General features: G+C 48.0%; 1 protein-coding gene across 1 annotated transcript in view; it reads right to left on the bottom strand.

Moving 5' to 3' along the window:
* LOC135916202 (membralin) overlaps positions 1-20,918 on the bottom strand; it is a 270,073-nt gene that overhangs the window by 206,417 nt on the left and 42,738 nt on the right. The window lies entirely within an intron of this gene.

The raw sequence follows: 20,918 nt of genomic DNA, 5'->3' as shown, positions 1-20,918 counted from the left end.
CAGCCATCAGATTCCCTAGTCGAGTCGCCTAGGGAAGACGACGGTACTAAAAGGCGGAGACTTTTCGTGCATTGGGGCCGAGGTGTGCCGATGGGAACTCGGACGTTTAACTTGCTCCTGGCGTGGAATGCGCTTCCGTAATTGAAGTCGTGTAACTAATTTCAAATAAACCCTTTTTCCTTCGTTCGTACTACCTGACGTATTCGCCGATGGGCTTGGTGGATTCCTTGCTCCAACGCCACCTCGAGCAACAACATCACACGCAGCAGCTAACAGCAGTCCTCGCCCCGAGCTACCCCTTTTCCACCTCACCGAGCAACAATTATTCTTCTACATGCCTTCAAGCTTTGGCCACAGCACACATGCGAAGGGTGTTGATTATTTTGCTGCGAAAACGTTAATCGAGCAGAGAAGCACGAGCGACGCCGCTGAAAACTACGGCGGACGGCTGCCTCCTTTCCCGAGCGCAGTTCGCAAGGTCACCACCTGTGGCGCGACCATCGGCGTGCGCGCGCGCGTGTGTAGAGTATGGCACGCGTGAAGCTGAAGATGAAAGCTCGGCTGATAAACGTTTACTCTCTCTCTCTCTCTCGGCTGCCACTTAGCTGCCACGCTCTCTCTCTCTCTCTCTCTCTCTCTCTCACACACACACACACACACACACACACACGCGCGCGCACGCACGCACGCACGCACGCACACACGCACGCACGCACACACACACACACACACACACATACACACACACACACAATAAGAAGTAAAAGAAGAACGAAGAGAAGGTTAAACAGGCCACGGATTCAGAAGCAGCACACCGGATATGGGCGATGGAACTATACCGAACAGGAATTAGAAAGAAACCGAGAGGCAAACATGTTATGACAATTCAAACAGCAGCGCGCCGCCGTTCGAGGCTATAGATCAAGGGTGTTCGAGGACGCGGTGTAACGTGAAAAAATTTGTCGACGACTACACACGCCAAGTATAAATCAGCGCAATACAAAGCACAGAGAGCTAGAAGAAACACGAGTGATCGTCTGCAGTCCTGTATGTTGAGCTGTTTTATCCTCCGAGAATGCTACACCAATTGATCGGCGCATCTGCATACGCTGTATACATGCGTGCCGTGCGGAGATAGCGCAGAAACTATGTCAAATATATTTTGCTACTATGTTGCAGCACCCATCCAGAAGTGAATGAGGGCGCATATATACAGTTACTCTTTCCGAGGCCTTGGCTTAAATAATTAGTATCGCGGAAAGGTGAGTGACAACCTGGTTGTGGGGAAAAAACAGAGAGACGGTTGGGTGAATTCTTGTGTGGCAAAGGTAAGGAACACTGAATGAAAAAGTAACACAGCGTGAAAAGGAGCAATATATTATTTAAACACATTATTAGCATGTGGCTGTAACAGACTACTGTACAAAATACTTTATCATCTTGGGCAAACATGGGTGTACCCAAAACGCGCGATCGGATTTTTTTTTTTGTCTTTTTTATTTGGGGGGGGGGGGGGGGGGGGGTTACTAACACACTGCTGCTGCGGCACAGTGCGCACTCTAAACTGGCCCACTATATCCTCGGGCACTTGTTTTGAGCACGTGCGTGGTCCAAACTGGTGCAAGTTTCGCTTTCGTCTCGCGCGCTGAACCCCCCCCCCCCCCCCCCCCCCTCGAGCGTAATGGGCAGTTCTATTTTTAACCGGCGATCCCCGCGCGCACCGTGGGACGACGCCAGGCGCCTCGTTGAACGGCGGCTGCTTGCGGCGACGACGACCTCGACGCGCGCTTTGCGGAAAAGCCGCCCATCCGTCCGTCCGTCCGTCCATCGGTCGCGTGTAATAGAAGAAAAACAGGGTGGCTCCCTGCTGGGCGATAACAAATGGCCGCCCGCAGAGTCCGGAACACACGGTGCACCGCGTGTACTGTGTACAAGTCAGCGTGTGCGTATACGCGTACATGCATCACGCTATAGCGCAACTGGGTCACAGGTGCGGTCAGACAAGTCAGGCCCACTTGGCGGAAAGAGAGAGAGAGACCACGTGGGTTGCACGGGCGAACGACGAGACCGTTGCGCGAGCGGCAATAGGGAATATAGGTAACGTATTATCGATGAGCAATTATTACATTGCAAACGTATCCATAGCAACAAGTGCACATTATTGTTTTGGTGGAGGTGTTGTTCTGAGGCGCACTTAGTGGCAGCGACAGGCGTTCGCAAACAGGCGACCTTTCCTGGTCAGTGGGTGGACGAGCCAGCAGATAAAAAGAAGAGCAAAAGTTTGTTTCGGTGGCAGCCATTTTTCTTTCAAGAACTGTTACAGGGACAGTTGATTTTGGCTCACTTGGTTCCTATTATCACAGTAAAAAGACCGGGAATGTAGAAGTGGACCGGACAGGCGCTGAGGTCTAAACGTGGTTCATGCATGTGAACACGTGCGCACGCGGTTGGCACACAGTACAGACTACATGCGCATGTATCAGGCTTTGGCCTGCAAGGCACTCAGATGACGCTATAGCGCATGGACTGTCCTCTTCTACCCGTCGCATCTTTTAACACACGCCCCCTTTACATGCAAAAGGCGAGGTGCGCATCAGCGGTGAGTGTGAGTCTTGTTATAGCATGACATGGCATGCGCACGGAAGCAAGCTCTGCACAGATTAGAGAACAACAAAACATGTTTTCTCGACGCTAGTGCAACAGAAGGCAGTTTTAGAAATATCATCCCCCCAAGCGGCTTTTGCATACGCCAACACACACACACTCCATTGTACGGCTTTCGAGGTGGTTTTTTTTATTTTTCATTCTAACCTAAATCTGGGTTTCCCCCCGACCCTCTATTTCCAATGATTCCCAAAAACTCATACCATCAACTCTGAAAAACAAAAATGATAAAACGGGTAGAGTTCTAAGACCGTATGACGAAGCTCACCCGACCTGCTGTAAATATATGACCCTATAAAAAATGAAGTAAATTCACAGCAACGTTTCTTATACGCCAAGCGTTGCTTTGATCCGTTAATCCCCATCAAAAAAGAAAAAGAAACAAAGAAATCGTGCAGCCAGCCCCAACCTACGTCTGCAATTTATCGAAAGTAATTGATCAATCCATCTAGATTCCGCCGCTATCGGGCTGCGTTGCCCTCCTCGTAGCGCTTATTTTGATACCGATAACGACAATCCTTTACTCGACGAATTGCCCTGGCCAACCACATACACGAACAAAATTTATTTCCAGCTCATATCGACCGCGTTTAGGCGCACCGGCATCCGGTGCCATTCGTGCATACCGGACGCAGACGCACAGCTGCTGCAGGTTCGACGACTCACTCACGGTCACGAGCTAACAAGTTCCGCAGCTGCATATATCGTACGGCGTTTTCTCCTCGATCGCCTATCTGTGCACTGTAGTGCAGGGGGCCGCGCAACACGGGCCCCGGCCTAGGAACTACACTATCATCCATTATGTATAGCTTCGGGAGAATAAAAAATGAAAGAAAAAGAAAACTTCTCGCCAGCCAACACGTCCTTGGCTGCGGCTTTGGTTGACTGCGTCAGCACGTATAACAAAATATGTAAACTACACTTGAGCTCAGCCTAACTTAGCTTAACTCGGCAGCGAAGCAGACTGTGTGCCTACCCTGGGCTGAGGGCCCGCGCATGACGTAAGATTAAACGAGTAAGAGAAACTTGCTTCGCATAACTGCTGCTGTTATTTCGTATGAGCTGCGCTATATCACTGTGTAAGTTGCAGTCCACGTAATTCACCTCGTCCACATGTGTGTACCCCATACCCATAGCCAGAATTCCAGATAAAATAAAGCCTGCCTGTCAATAGGCAGCGACAAAGACATATGCGGAAAGTCTCAGCACTCCTCTACAGGCTTTGAATACACCAGGTGAGAGAGAGAGAGAGAGAGAGAGAGAGAGAGAGAGAGAGAGAGTACTCGAGGTGGGCAGCACGGGGGCCTCGTATGCAAGGCTCCGCAGTGAGAGCGTGGCCTTTCTGGGACAAATCTCGCCTTCGTGTGTGGCGACTTCCTGTAGGCAGTGCTTATATTTCTCGCCGCCTTTCAAGATTAGACAGGGAGAAAAGGGGAGGGGGAAGGTCATACAAATTCTCGCTAAAGAGATGCATCGTATCGTCGGAAACCGGGACTCGAACCTGCCGCTTCTGTTACAGGACAACAGTTCGAAATGGGCTGCCAGATATACAAGTTTCCCAAATCAGCAACCGCACAAGCAAAACACGCGCTTCGTATGGCTTGCTGAAAACCGACAAACAGAGCCGCGAGGCGTATGGCGGACTGCTGATGCGGCGTTTATACTGACGTACACATACGACGTGGGAGACGAGTTGGCAGATCAGACAGCCGACGTCAGCAACACAAAAACACGCACTTCCTGATCCATCTTCACCTGTCAAATTGGGGAGAAGAAGGGAGGAGGGCGAGGGGGGGAGGTCGAGCTCATTAAAGCGCGGGTATACGAGGGTATACAGCGGTGTCGGGCGAGAGACTTGCGACCGCACGACGCTCGTTACCTGTACATAAAGCGGCGACTGTTGCATCGAGACGGGGTTAACTAAGCGAGGTATACGGTTAGCTATATGACAGGGTTAGCAATATGACACGGTTAGCAATATGACAGGGTGACAGCTCGTTAGCTCTTTCGTATTTTTTTTTTCTTTTACTATACCGCTACGTAACACGAGCAGGATATGAGCACATGCCTTAAAGGAATTCGAGTGAATCGTCGCAATGGTGCCTTATTTTGCTTCGTGGTCTTACGGTCACACGTCAAGTAGTTTATTTATTTATCTATTTATTTATGGTACCCTCAAAGCCCGAAGGCATTACAGAGGGGAGTGGGAAAACGGGAAGTATAACAATAAAGTACGGAAAATAAACAATTCAGTGTGTTAGTAATCCCTAATTATACAATACTATGTAATATCTTGCCCAATATTTGTAAGTACGACAGACAATGTAAACAAAGTAGCATCTTGATTATTCCTGTTAGTACAATGTTAACCAGTGTCGTCCTTAGTCGCTTGTAAGTACGGCAAGTAAATGAAATAGCATGTTAATAATTCCTAATTATACAATGTTAGCTAAAGCCTTACGAAACAGTTTGTTGTCGACAATAGATACAATTTCACAGGGAAGGTGTTAGTAACCGTCAGTAACTAACCGTTACGTTAGTAACCGAACCGTCGTATTCCGCGAGTCGTCGCCGATTCCCCGTCCCATATAATTAGCCCGCACGTATTTCGCTACAAACGCACAGAGGTCGCTACACCTCGCGCAAGCCCCGTGGAGCAAGCACACGGCCCAGCAAGGCCCACCAGCGTCTTCTTCGGGGGCAGGCTTGCAGCTTTTGCATACGCGCTGCACCCGTTCAAAAAGAAATTAAATACCGAGGTTCTACACGTGCGAAAACCACGACTTGGTTACAAGGCACGCCGTATATAGTGGTCGGCTCCGCATTAAATTTGACCACCTGGGGTCTCTTTCTTTTCTTTTTAACGTGTAGCCACAATGCACGGTGCGCGGGTGCTCTTGCATTGCGTCCCCATCGGAACGCGAGGCCGCCAGGGCGGGCATCGAACCTGGAACCTCTAGACAAGTAGCGCAACACCGTAGCTACAACGAGCTAACCTATAGCACGGCGGGTGGCGCTGCACTTACTGCCTCCACGCGTTTAGAAATGCGCGAATGCTTGGATATCTGAGGAAACACACGCGCAACAAATAACGCCACGAGAACGTTTTGAAACCGCACGCATAAAGATGAGACAAGCCCGTGCATTACCCGTCATCGCAGCGCGTTGCTTCCCTCTATAGTAATTCGAGAAAAATTTTAAGACATTGTAATTCTTTCGCAATGCATCTTTCGCGTCCATGGCACGCTTCATAGTCACTGCCATAGTTTTATTACATGTAGCTCTTACACACTTTACAGTGACCGTCTTTTTTAGGCCCCTTTACAGCCCCGTCACATCCATTGCTCATAATCTATCGCCTCACTTTGATCTCATTGCCATTGTTGGCCTGGCGCTCTTTGGTCAAACCTGACCCTTGCGCCATAGAACACCACACATCACCATCATCAATTCGAGAAAGTCCGTTGTGTATAGGCTACTCGTTCAAAGCCAGCTCACAAACCGAAGCGAAATTTCCTTCCAGCTGGCCCCCCGGGCTTTTCGGCGTCTCCCTCAATGACGGGAACGAAACGGGAGCGCACACCGTGTCGCAAGCCTCTACCTCCCACGGCGGCCTACACCTCTGCCCTTTCCAAATGGCCCGCACACGTCTGGGTCGCGCGCCAGCCCGCGAAAGGACGCGAGGCGTGACGACCGTCAGCAAGCGCGCCGGCGCACGTCGCCGCGCCCTCCTTCGCGCGCGCCCAAAAGGGGGGGGGGGGGGAGGGGTAGCTCGAGCTCCCCCCCCCCGGTATGCGCAAGCAAGTGCTACTTTCTACTTCGGGAAGAAACCAGCCTACGGTTGACATACGAGCAACTTCGCGAAAAGTATATGAAAAGTATATAACAGCTGTGTCTTACCAGTACTCACCTACGGGGCAGAAACCTGGAGGCTTACGAAAAGAGTTCTACTCAAATTGAGGACGACGCAACGAGCTATGGAAAGAAGAATGATAGGTGTAACGTTAAGGGATAAGAAAAGAGCAGATTGGGTCAGGGAACAAACGCGAGTTAATGACATCTTAGTTGAAATCAAGAAAAAGAAATGGGCATGGGCAGGACATGTAATGAGGAGGGAAGATAACCGATGGTCATTAAGGGTTACGGACTGGATCCCAAGGGAAGGGAGGCGTAGCAGGGGGCGGCAGAAAGTTAGGTGGGCGGATGAGATTAAGAAATTTGCAGGGACGGCGTGGCCACAATTAGTACATGACCGGGGTTGTTGGAGAAATATGGGAGAGGCCTTTGCCCTGCAGTGGGCGTAACCAGGCTGATGATGATGATGATGATGATGAACTTCGCGAACATCCTCGACAATTCGTGTGCGTTATCTGCTTGTATGTTTTTTTTCTTGTATGTTATGTATTCTTCACCAATGTCTGAAAATGGCTGCATATGTGATGGATTTGTATGTGTTTACATGCTTGTATGTTTCTATGCATAGCCACCCTGCCATGATCTGATTTCAGATCGCAGTATCTATAAATAAAAATAAATATTAAATAAAAAGAATACGGCAAATCAGTTCCGTGGAAGCCCGCAAGGGGGCGGAAAGTACGCGAAAGGGAAGCAAAAAATTGGCATCCACCCGAATTCGGATGGATGCCAATTTTTCGTTAAGTGCGAGGCTTTCTTCCTGAAAAACCCGTTATGGGTTTCCTTTGTAGCTTCGTGCTAGAATTCGGGCGGACGCATATTCTCCCATTCCGTCATCGACAAACCGTGCGACAAATATTACGAGCCATGATTGAGTAAGACAGAAACGTGGCGTTTGTACTTCCTCTGATTTTACCTGCGGCAGCAGGGAAATGCTCGAAACCGACAGTAAACTAATTTACACCCTCGTGCGCCGCCTTAACAAATTGGTTTACAGTGCATAGGAAGTTCTACATATCGGTTTTGCGCCGTATATTCGTCAATCCGTTCAGTTACACAGCAGCATGATTCGCTGTGCCGTCATGGTCGTCTTCGCATAGCATGTCATCGATAACAAATGGAGTTGAGCGAGATTGCGGGAGGAGTTCTGCGCAAAGTTTGGTGCGCAAGGCGAAGTATATATAGAGGAGCGAATGAAATATCGTAGTTAATGAGTTCAGGGCTGAAAGAACAGCTGAAGTCTGGACGTTTCTTTCTTTACTTGTTTGTTAGTTTGCTTGTTTACTTGATTCTCACTTGCGGTTCGTGATGCTGTTTTACTGAGATACTTGTGCGCCTGCGAGCGAAGTTAAACCGGTAACTGCATAGAGCATACTTCGGGCGTAATTGCAACGCAGGCTTCGTTTACCTCGCCATCCCAACGTAACGCAGCACGAAGCCCTCGCTGGTAACGAAGGCATAAACACGTACGTTACCGCACAATTTATCCGCTGTAATTGGAAAATGTGCGCAGCATCGCGCCGAGTAAATAGGGCGCACTGACGCTGGACGGCGCTGTAAATACGTCCGAAGTAGGGTGGCTCGATGTCCTCCTCGCGAGCTGTGGAGGAGGTGCGCCCTGGGACACCCTATATAGTGCGAAATACGCTCCGTGTAGCTGCGGCTCAAACGTTCAAATGCTTCGCGCCGAGTGATATTTTCACGACGCGCCGGACAAGCGGCTGCCCCTCTCTCTCTCTCTCTCTCTCTCTCTCTCTCTCTCTCTCTCTCTCTCTCGTGTTCCTCTTCCGCTCCTGTCATCCTCCGTCTTCCAAGCATACCTTGAGAAACCAACTCCTATAGGACGCATGATTTTGGGAAGCTGCCGCAATCAAAACACGAGACTTGAAGGAACGGACAACACGATGCGGTTACCGCGCCAACGCAAAGCCTAAATAGGCGTATCGTGAAACACTCGTTCACAAGAAAAATTTCCCGGCTGGGGCAGCTCATCAAAGCCAATTTAACACGTTTTCTTATATAGAATGCGAAGCTCGATGGCACAAAAATATCGAAAAAAGAAAATACTGGCTCTCCCGTAATCGAATAGATGTAAGCATGAAATGGCTACCGGCAAAGCAGATAGGTTGGAGATGATACTAGCCACACTCTAAAAATGGGTGTAAAGCACGTTCGCAACGGCACACCCCACGAGACCACACCGCACCACGCCATACTGTGCACTGGTCCAAGTGGACGGTGCCCTGTATCTGCCTTTTGAACATCGCTACTGGAGAAGACAAATAAAATTTCAGCGTACTAGAAGCTACAGCTTGAATGATACTGTGAACAAACATTAGGGAGAACTTAGAAGCAATATTTTTGTAACTTGTTTGGGCAGTAACTAGCGTATGTTCCTGTACAAAGAGTTGGGGGGCCAGAGACAGTATTTTCGTTAAGTTTTGAGTGGTTGCCCGGATGATCTCGTTTTGTCCTCGCAACGATGCCCGGATAACAGCTCAGGCTTTCGGCTCAAGGACACTTGAAGCTCGTCAATAACGGGAGCTAAAAGCATTTCATGCTTAAAAGTGATATGCCGGCCCTTCACAGCAAAACGTTCTTCTACTCCACTATGCGTCAAAAAATGGCGCGCAGGAGTATAGACAAGGGCATTTTATAGCGCTGGTGGGGACATCTAGCGATGATAATAATAATAATATTTGGGGTTTTACGTGCCAAAACCACTTTCTGATTATGAGGTACGCCGTAGTGGAGGACTCCGGAAATTTTGACCACCTGGGGTTCTTTAACGTGCACCTAAATATAAGCACACGGGTGTTTTCGCATTTCGCCCCATCGAAATGCGGCCGCCGTGGCCGGGATTTGATCCCGCGACCTCGTGCTCAGCAGCCCAACACCATAGCCACTGAGCAACCACGGCGGGTCATCTAGCGATGATGTAAGGTGTCGCGTAACTGAGGAAAGGTTACATGATAACAGGGCAGCTATTTATTAATGTCCGAGATAACCCGCTAGTTCTCCCCAGGCTACAAGCGAAGCCGGCAGCTCCAGAGCTCATGCCCTCGTACTTGGCTGTTCCATGGGTGATAGTGGCCATGGCGGTTGTGACGATGACAGTTAACCACTGCTCTGCGCGTTTGCCCACATACAAGGGACATCGCGTGACTCCTCGGCTAAAGAAATATGGCTTCGCTGATGCCGACAGTACCAAAGGGCAAATGCGATGCAGTCGCTCAGCGTAGCGAAAGTTATCCACGACTATATATGTATATATGTATATGTGCATGCGCCTTCTGGTGTTCCGGTACACGCTTTCAGGCTATAGTATAGGCGATGTTCTACGCCACGAAATTCTCAGATGTCGAAATCGAGGCTTCCCGTGGCATCCGTCCGACGACCGTAATGACCGCGAATGGCCCACTACTTGACATCGCACCCAGCGGCCACCCAGTGGCGCTGCGGCTGAAAGCGATGGCGCCCTCGGGGTCAGCAGCGAAGAGAGCGGGGCGCGCCAACGCAGCAGTCCGCGAAGCGGATCCAAGCGTGACGGCCACCACACAGATAGCGTCAAGTCGTGCGCGCAGGCCATGCATGCACGCAGACGACGGCGACAAGCGACCGTGGGGTCCCGTCTCAAGTTTGCTGCGACACTGAATAACAAGAACTAGGTGAACCGAATAAAAAAGCACAGTTACACAATACAGGCCGTTTCGGCGAACGCTTTCAAAATTTTCTTTTCTTTAATTGTCTGTGGAAAATGGCACAATTCTAGTCCATGAGCTTCGTGGTCTCCAGAAGAGGCGGACAGTATTTGCACAACAAAATTGAAATGCATGATATACTAATTAACGAAAATTCACTAATTATGTTTTAGCTATACATTTACCTGGTGGCACATTTACTGAAATTTAAAAATTCTAGCGGGTGAGACTGCAAGGCACATCCACTTCAAAATAATTGTGTGGATGACACCACACACGAGATGTGCGCCGGAAAAATGCACTGTCGTTCCACTCCTTTCCATAACAAAACGTCGTTTTACGCATTCAAGCCCAAAAGTAACTGGAACGCCAATGCATTTCTCCGCAAAGTTCGGGATTTAATAACTCGAAACTGTCAGTGTCATCCTGAAAATTCGTTCCAAGTGGATTCGCCTTGCCAACTCCCCGGCTAGAATTTGTAAATTGCAATACCTACGTGCCATAGGAGAATTAAACACTTAGTGAATTTTTGTTAATTGCTAGAACATGCATTTCAATTCTTTGTGCACTCCTCTTGGAGTGCAAATGTAAACACGGCCGTGCACTTAAGTGCACGTTAGAGAACTCCAGGTTTCCGCAACGGCATCCTTCGCTTCGCAGCCTCAGCGCTGCTACGGGACGAAAAAAAAAAGAAACCGCGAATCAATCGGGACAACCTATGCGGCGCGAGCGGATTGCGCACGCGTCGGAAGCACGCGTAAGTGCACGCGCAATCGCGAGGCAGCTAGGCGAACCCCGAAAGAAAAGCACGACGCGCACACAGGGAGGAGCACGGTGGCCGCGTCGACCGGGTATACAACACCACGCGGGGTTTTCGACAGCGCCCAAACACGCCACGCGGCGCGTAACGACGGCAGCGTACGGCCGCCAAGGTTTCGACAGTCGTCAAAGCCGCGCAACCGGGCCGTCTGTCTACTCGGTGCGCCATCGTCACGGGTCGATCACTGCATAATACGGCGCGTCGAAAAGAAAAGAAGCTATACACGCGCGACGGGTCGGAGGGGGAAACGAGAAAGCACGCGGGGAGGGGGAAACGAACACACAAGGCATCCGCGAGCGCCAGCCACTCGATTCGGTTCGGGTTCAGCGGAGCAGCTCGACGCTAAAGACGGCAGGAATCGATTTCGAAAGCGCGGCGCGGTTTCGCGATTCGGCACGCGAGAATCGCGCGCGTAATGGGCTCGTGATTTTTAGAGAGAGCGTAAAAGTGTGCGGCATGCGGCTCGAACGAACCGAAACCTTTGCGCAAGTTGCACTGCCATGGTGACAGTGAAGAGAAAGCAAAGTCATGCAGCACCTCGTCGGCAAGCAAGGTCGTTCGATGCGATAACGTCAAAGCGTCGTGCGTCGCGGAAGGTTCGGCTGTACGCTTCTACATCAGATGGCGGAGCGTAGCGCGGCGCCCTTGCACCGAAGCGGTCACTCCGCGTTATGAAGCGTTGCCATACAGCAACGCTGCTCAGAGGTTGCCTAGCTAAATAATTCCCATCCGCGGGTGTTCTAATTTGCTGTAGCGCCACTACTACACGACGCTGACATAGAAGAGACGTGAGACGAGACGCACGCACATGCGTTTTAATAAACCTGTTTCGATAAAACTACAGTTCAAAGTACATGCACGCTAAGTGCATGCTGTTTATGCGTCCCAATGGCCCGACATCTTCGCGCCAGATACACGAGTCTCAGTGAGCGACAACTGGCCCAGTTGGACAAGATTCTACTCTCAAGCGAACTACCCGCAGCAGGAATCTCCGAGAACTATCAGCGAAGCGTACAGTCCATGTACTTAGTTTGCAGTGGAGAAAAAGAACCAAGAAAGCAAGCGGTAAACCGTTCACGCGACTAAAATCGGCAAAGTGTGTTAAAAAACTTAGTGCGAAGATCCAGAGACAGTATACATACTCGATAGTAGCCATGTAGAGTACATCTATGGAACCATATGACGTTGTACATCGAACAGCAAATGATGAAATCGGAAGTTTGCCCAAAGGAGCACGGTGTCTGAGAACGCGGAATTATTGTTGGTCCGGCTTCCATCCCACTGTCCCGGCTCACACAGTGATTAAATTCTGGTGTTTTACGTGCCAAAACCCGGATACGATTATGAGGCACGTACAGTTTGTGTGTGTGTGTGTGTGTGTGTGTGTGTGTGTGTGTGTGTGTGTGTGTGTGTGTGTGCGCGTGTGCGTGTGCGTGTGTGTGTGTGTGTGTGTGTGTGTGTGTGTGTGTGTGTGTGTGTGTGTGTGCGTGCGTGCGTGCGTGCGTGCGTGCGTGCGTGCGTGTGCATGCGTGCGCGTGTGTGCGTGTGTGCGTGTGCGTGTGTGCGTGTGTTGTGGAGGGGGTTAATTTGACCACTTGAGATTGCTTCAAGCAAGCACATAAATCAAAGTGCACGAGCGTTCTTGCATTTTTCCACCATCGAAATGCGGCCGCCGCAGTCGGGATCGCACCCACGACTTCGAGCTTATAGCAGCGCAACACCACGCCACTATAAGCTAGCGGGTGGTTCCGGACACGTAAACCGACCAAGACCTCGTACGCACACGCGCAGTTCCCGCGCGATACACTCTAAGAAGAATCGCGGGGAAAACGGGAGTAACTGGGCAGTTAGTCCTAAAAAGGGCGCTTTCGTCCCTCAAGGGAGTAACTGCATGGATGTGCGTGCCGTGTGCAAATTTTGGAGAGTAAGTGTTTAGTCCCTGGTCGGAAAGAGAGCAACGGGAGGACGAACGGCAACAGTTACTCCCCATGCGCTCCGCTGTTTTCGTCCGTGTCGCGCAGTGATGCGACAAAAACTGTATTGTCTATAAATCGTGAATAGTTCGAAGTTCGTGCACTGTCCATTGAACCACATGCAAAGCAGCACTTTGCCTCTTCGTGAGAAAATTGCGTGAAATTTAAAGTTGTAATGTGAAGAGCCATGCCCTTCCTGCGCACCCCATAAGTGAGCGATAGAAATTAAACGCGCAAGTCATTGATAGACTGCCAGATATCGCTGGTCAATAGTACCTAAGTTCCTTCCGTTCCAAGGAGATTACGAACTTAACTGAAGCGATGTGTAGCTCAAACGGGACACACTAAGCGACAGAGCAATTGTCCGTCTCTGTCGTCTTAGGTGCCCCGTTCGAGCTCGCTACACGTTTACATCGTGTAGTGCCTCAGTTTAAAGCACCCTAAGAATACTCGGGCATATTTCTTTTCGCACTCACTGATGGTTGCAAGTACACTCAACGTTACACTCTCCCCGCACAACATACACAAAATGCCGAGTCGCTTTTACATTGCCGCACCTGCGTTTCGATGCTTAACCTGTCTCAATTTCCTAGTCCCGTCAAGCAATCTGCCGTGGTGCAGTCGTTAGAGTAGCTAGCATGGGAGCGCGAGGACGTGAGTTCGAATCCTGCTTTGGGGCCCGTGTTTTTTCTTTTTTTTTCAGCTCAGTAATCTTTTTTATTAGTGTATAAATGCCTAATTTCATTAATTCCACCTTTGCGGAGCATCGGAAATAATGACCGTTACTCCTTTGAGGAGCATCGGAAAAGAGCAACTGTTAGTCCTCGGAGGAGTAACGGCATGGGGAGTAACAGTTCATCCCCTCGCACTTACCCCCTAAAGGGAGGAATGGTTGTGGCAGATCAGTTGCTCCCCTAAAGGAGTAACCTCAATACTCCTTTTCTTCTCAGAGTGTAGGCTACGTGCAGCAAAGCGCGAAAAACATCCTTCCAGACAATGACGCACGCGCTCGTCGCAGCGGTGTCGTCGAAGTGTCATAAGGGAGGATGACGTCATCCGGGGGACAACGCGCGCGACAGGTGCACGTACCGGCGGCGAAGTGAGCAGCTGTATGCGCGTGCCCCCTGACTTTCCTACATGTGTCGGGCGTTGCCATTAATGAAAGCAGGCGACCGCTTCCCGCACGAACGCAGACAGAACTTCCTATACGTCAGCTTCGGCGCATGCACTGCACACGAGCGTGCAAACTTCCCGTACCCATGCCCGCGGAGCGAGAGCGGTTGGGGGCTCAATTTTGTTGTCTATCCCCAAGACTCACCACTTGTGTAGGTTGTAGAACGCACAATGCCTTCAAGTATTTTCAAAATTGGCTGCGAATCCTTTCAAAGTTAGCTCGGAAGCTACTAGGTAAAGCACTCTTGGTGTCAGCCTTCGTAAATATTAACGCTATATAGCCGCCGTGGTGGCTTGCAAAGGTTATAAGCGTTATCGCGTGATGATCTATAAGCGTTATGCGTGCTGATCTAGAGGTAGCGAGTTCGATTACCCACAGCGGCAGCTACATTTCGATGGCGCCGAAATGTAAAAAAAGGGGGGCTCGTGTATCGTGCAATGCGTGCACGTTAATAAACCCCGGGTGATGAAAATTAACCTCTAGTCACCTGCCACGGCGTGCCTCCTATCAAGTCATAGTACTGGTACGTAAAAAATATCAAAAATTTATTTGTTTAATCTTGATCTCCAACGTTCTGTCGTTGTATAATACGAATATACACCGTGAAGTCCGTTTCGAATATGTCGCGGGTTCACAAAAAAAAAAAAAATCGAGATGAATAGCATCAACACATCCGACTATATACACGATGTTGCAGTTTCATATCTGCGTCAAATATACTCGTTTCTTTACAGGAACATCAAGATACGGTTACTTCATCCTCGTACACGGAAATGCCACCTCCAGCATGTCTATATAAAAGAAAGAAGTTAAAAAAGAAAGACGCTGTTGTGTTCGTATCAGTCGGTACTAATACCCGATTTCAAGAAACGATTACGTCCCTAAGTTGTCTTCGGGTTTTAGAAGAATATGTCACGGATTTTGCCCCGTACACTTGCTCGAAGAATATGTCACGGATTTTGCCCCGTACACTTGCTCATATAAATCAGTTTCCCGCAGGCCAAGCGCACAAACGAAATTCGTTCTCTGTTCTCGTCATTATTGTTATTTACCGAGCAATTTCGTAACATTGGCAAGCTACCGCTACAACATGCACCATGCTTGCAGAATCAATAATGATTCAGTAAGAACAGCATGCAAGTTCCACTTAACAGGAAGAAAGAAGAAAGCATGCGCATTTTTAGAGGAAATAGAATACGCAACGAAAGATAGGGCGTATAAAGAACCATATAACATGAACGGGATAAGCGCTTACAACTTAAGTTTATTTTCTATTTCACAAGATAAAGCAATTTTGACACATACTCGCACATGAAGAATGTACCCATTCTAACCCCTCCCCCCCACCTCAAATTGTAATAGAAAAGAAAAATCGAAACACTAAGAAAGTATGCGTACAGCAAATAATGCTACATCGTAAATGTCACCCGATTTCCCCCACGTTTCCACGGTTTTCAAATATCGACAAACCACAAACTACTTTGCAGATTTTACTGCGGTTAACGTACATATACGCCGGACTGTTTTGTGCAAAGGGAAGCGCTGAAGTATGGTATACGTAAATGCAGCAGAGAACTTGGTTGACGGAAAAAGACGCTAGCTCTGCTTTAGGGTTCTTTCTTTTTTTTTTTTTTCGCGCATGCCGATCGCGCTGCCAATGGTGTTCTTAAGTACACGGGAATATGATATCGTACTAGTGCGGTCCAGTGTCCGATTGCGTTCATCAGCAAACTAGTCACGTTGAAAAAAAAATGGGGGGGGGGCGGAGTGTTGGGACTGCTCTTTCCTACGTCACCCACCATGTCACGTGAGAGACGCAGCGAGCGGCGACGTCTGTCATTGATCCTGCTACGTTCTGCTTGGATGTGTATATGTATACAAGACGATTTATAGAAGATGTTTACAAGAAGATTTACACAAGATGTATACAAGAAGATTTCGACGCTTTAGTCGAAATATCGCATTATTCGAAGTTTTTAAGTCACCATGTTGTTATATAATTCATACAGCTGCGGTTTTAATGAACACTACTTTTAACGAAGTCAATTTCCTGTCCTGATGACTTACTTCGTTGCGGCGTTACGCACAGGATTATCAGACCGATAAACATAGGCGAGGACTACATACTGGAAAACCCGGCAACCGAAGTGAGGCAAGACACGCATCCGGCCTCGCCAGGCATGTTCGCGCGACCGCAAGCGCGTCGGTTAAGCCGCGCTGGTCGCGCCCATATACGGCGACAGCGTCGAGCGGTGTGCCGACAATGTCGCCAGCGGAGTCGATTGTTCGCAAATCGGCAACGAGTCCAAGTACACGGGCGATCGGAAAACGATCCGATGGCACAGCTCTCGCCGTGTGACCCGTCTACAACACTCCTATACCGCATACGAATACAGCGGATCACAGGACATCGCTACTGCACGGTGCGGTGTACGAAAGCTAAACCTACTTTCGCAGCAGTGTTACCAGTATAAGACAATATGCGCGAACGCGGAGAAATGAACACAGTAAGACCCAAAAGTGATGAACCTGGATAAATCGTGATATTCCCTACATCGAACGTGCAAAAACTCTGACCGATACTCATGCAAAATACAGTAACATCTCTCTGCAACGAAGTCATCGGGACATGAAAGTGACTTCCTTAATAGCGGTATTTCATTAAAACAGCAAAAGCCATAAGAGAGCCATAACAATGCGGTAGCACAAAGAACTTCGAATAACGCGATATTTCGAATAAAGCGATTTCGTTGAAACGAGGGTTTACTGTTACTACCTCATAACAACACTTCGCAGTAAATGTCGAAGTGTCGACACCAAAAAAAATGATAATAAGCTTGCACGCAAAGCGTTCAGGAGAGGTAATTATCTGCGGCCGATGCACTTAAAGTGAATGAGTTGGACTGATACTGTAGCCGACATTGAGGCAAGCGCACTGGAGCAGTTACATCGACAACACCGTTAATTAGTGACGCTGACAAACACTTCAAGTCACACATAAAAATTATTGCCTTTCTATAGGCATCGTTTTGTTTTCAGCCAATGTTTTCCTCGCTTCAATTGGATCTTTCTTACACGGGACAACAAATCCGTATATAGCAAGCGCATCAAAAATAAGATCGTTTAACTTCTTTATAGACTAGTTTGAGTATATCGAATTATCTAATATATCGAACTATTTTTAGTGCACAAGCACCTTCGTCATAACAAAGTTTGACTGTGCATCCATACCTCGATTTAAGAAAACATCATTCAACGAAACTGTAATAACGCAGTGCTTTCGAATGTCCGACACGTATTCACAAACCTATAGTCGTTGAAAACCTCGAAGAAACGAAGTGCACTCAAAGTTTCGACCTATTGAACGAAATTTGGTAAGGTTCGGTTGACGGGCGCCATGAAACTGTTAAGAAGGTATACCGCTCTCATGAAGGAACACAATTAACGCCCGTTTAACGGACTCTCTGTTTACGATAATTGAGATAAGTGCATACACACGCAGAAGACAGAAATTTATTTTTAATATTAAATAAATATAATGCTATTCGCATTAGTGATTTAATAGTATTCAGCGACGTCCTCGATTTCACGAAATAATTATTGCATCCCACTGACTTCATTAAATAGAGATTTAACCGGAGTACCTTATCACACGTAGAGGGAGTCATTCTAAGTATACCGCACACTGGAATCTTAGGACAGTGCCCAATACCGTTCCGTGCACCGTTACCTTTCTCCGCTTCCACAAAAGTTTTAATTCCATTCAAACTTATGCCCCAAAACGAATATTTTGAATTTTGCCTCTGCTAATTAGCTAGCTCCCCGATTGCACTTCAATAAACACTCATGGACTTTATATATAAACTATGGACAACTACGAAGAAGTGTGTCATTGGGCTCAACCGCCTAAGTTCCACCACTTTTTATCATTATTACCAAAACCTGGTTCAAGTTGCGTGAAACGTGCAGTGTGTGTACGATTGACAGAGGTCCTCCCGGGCTAGACGTTACCCCAACATCGACCGTTGGTATTCGCGTTATGAGATGCGCGCGTGACGGCCATGCAAATGGTTTTAACGGGACAATTAGTAATGAGAAACTATAATTCAGTTTATATCGATAAGTTACGCTGCATAAAAACTATATTTATGTCAATTTCATGGAAAGATAGTGATTATCAGAAGAGAAAATGAAGGTGAAGGCTTAGCCTTACTTATTATCATTATTATTATTTATTTCGGGCGGAAACGCCAGCAACGGTCCATGTGACGTCACGTATATTTCACAGTCGAGCTTCGTAATCGGGCCACTGTGTACCAGCAAATGTTCTTTTTCTTTGTTTTGTTTCTTTAGGTTTGTAGACTTCCCTCTGCGGTTATTTCTGGACACAACATATAGCCCATACTTAACATTAAAGAATTCACCAGGAGCAGACGCCGTCGAAACCCATGACGTCACGACGGGCTGGTGCGCGAACTTCCCGGTGGCGTCGCCAGCTGTAGTCGACCTTTCTGCGAATTTTTCTAGCTTTTCAAGCATCTTCTCTGAGTTGGAGAGTCTCCTTTTCCAGTATTGTTGTATATGTAGGGTAACAGTTAGCTAACACAGTCTGAACTTATGTTGCAAATTGGTGCCCCTTTTAACGTCCGCTAACGGGTTTTCCACGCGTCGGAGAAGATGCACATGGATCCGTGCAAGTTAATGATTTGCGACGCAAGCACAGTGGGAGATCGATAAATAATTCTATTTATATTTTATATATATTTATTTTGAGGGGGGGGGGGGTCGAGCGCGTTGTGCCCTCTAGTGTAGGAGCAGCCTCCGGTTATTTCTTCCTTTCCTTTTTCATTCTTTTATTCGCAACGCAGACCTCCCGTCTACTTGTGTGCGCTCACGGACATTTAACGATCGAAACGATATATATATACCCGCCGATGCGCGCAGTGGTAATGCACTTCATCATTGCACTGAAAGAACGTACGAGACGGCCTTATTGAACTACCATCTCTTTTTACTCGCCTGAAAAAAGAAAGACAGACAGAAAGAAAGAAACAATTCACTAAGTTTTCGGAATCGTGTCACAAACGCAAATATTGATGATCGCCGTGCTAAGGAGAGCTCGTCGCTGGCCCTGCCACGCCGTCAATGCAGCAGTAAGATTTCACGTAAAAGCTCCGGCGCTTTTGCGCATGCACGCACTAGTCAAATAGGCGCAGCAGTCGATTCGGTCTCGCGTGTTCGTTCGGCCCAAAACGAGGGCCACGGGCTGGGGCGTTGCGTTTCCCATATAGCAGAATGCTGGTCGTCACGAACCAAACCTTCTTAAACATAAATTATTATTATTATTATTATTATTATTATTATTATTATTATTATTATTATTATTATTATTATTATTATTATTATTATTATTATTATACCTTCCGTACACCCGAAAAGATGTAAAGGTGCGAGTTGTAGGCCGTTTTCCACCCTTATTCACTTTTAAGGGTGCAACTTATTGTACATTGTACCCACGGCGCCGTTGGACTCGTACACGCTCTACTTGGGCGTGGTTTCGCGCCGCATCCATCTGGAGCGCTTTTTTGTAAGACTGATATATATATATATATATATATATATATATATATATATATATATATATATATATATATATATATATATATATATATACACACTTCCGATGGCTAAATGACATTAAACAAAAACAGAAAGCCATAAGTAATTAAGCATTCCATCTGAATTTATTTGGCGAGAGATTGTAGATTATGAGTGCACGAAATCCAGTCAGAAACTATAGAAGGCTGACGTCACGGATTTCCAGGCGTTCTAGCGCGTTTGAAGCGCCTTTATGCGGGAGAACGACCGGGAATTGACTAGTTACTTCCCCTCATTACTTCCGAATGTAAATATAGTTAGCGCCAAGCAGATGCGGCCCACATCTGTGACGTCACAGGGAGCTAGGCGGGGAATTCCAAACCGGCATCGCCACCAATATAGCTACGCCATTTTCGTTTTTTGCGTGCCTATGTACCAAACATCTGCCCATGGATGGTAAGGCGAGCTTATTCGTACTTCTAGAAATGCTACGTACCAATCTTAATAATAATAATAATAATATTTGGGGTTTTACGTGCCAAAACCACTTTCTGATTATGAGGCACGCCGTAGTGGAGGACTCCGGAAATTTTGACCACCTGGGGTTCTTTAACGTGCACCTAAATCTAAGCACACGGGTGTTTTCGCATTTCGCCCCCATCGAAATGCGGCCGCCGTGGCCGGGATTCGATCCCGCGACCTCGTGCTCAGCAGCCCAACACCATAGCCACTGAGCAACCATGGCGGGTCTACTACGTACCAATCTTAACTGAATAATTCTGCTCGTCGTATCTTCAAACGCGATCGGCGTGAGCCTGCGTATACTCTGGGCTCATTCCAGCCCACTTTTCTCGCTGGGCATCTTGCCCTCATTACGTCATGCAAAGGACAACGAAGAGACATCGACGCTGGCGTAATAGGTCCGTGCGCCTCTTCTGGATTTTCCTCGACACGACTGCGCCGCAATTCGCGCATACAATAAAATTTCAGACGCAAACAGGCCATTCGCTGTACCCGCGTCCATGACGTCACACAAAACGTCACGACAACAGCGTCCGTGGCCTCCACGGGGG

This window comes from Dermacentor albipictus, chromosome 9 (assembly GCF_038994185.2).
Source record: "Dermacentor albipictus isolate Rhodes 1998 colony chromosome 9, USDA_Dalb.pri_finalv2, whole genome shotgun sequence".
Taxonomy (NCBI): Eukaryota; Metazoa; Arthropoda; class Arachnida; order Ixodida; family Ixodidae; genus Dermacentor; species Dermacentor albipictus.
Note: the sequence above shows the minus strand (reverse complement) of the source record. Positions and strands in the feature narration are given on the sequence as shown.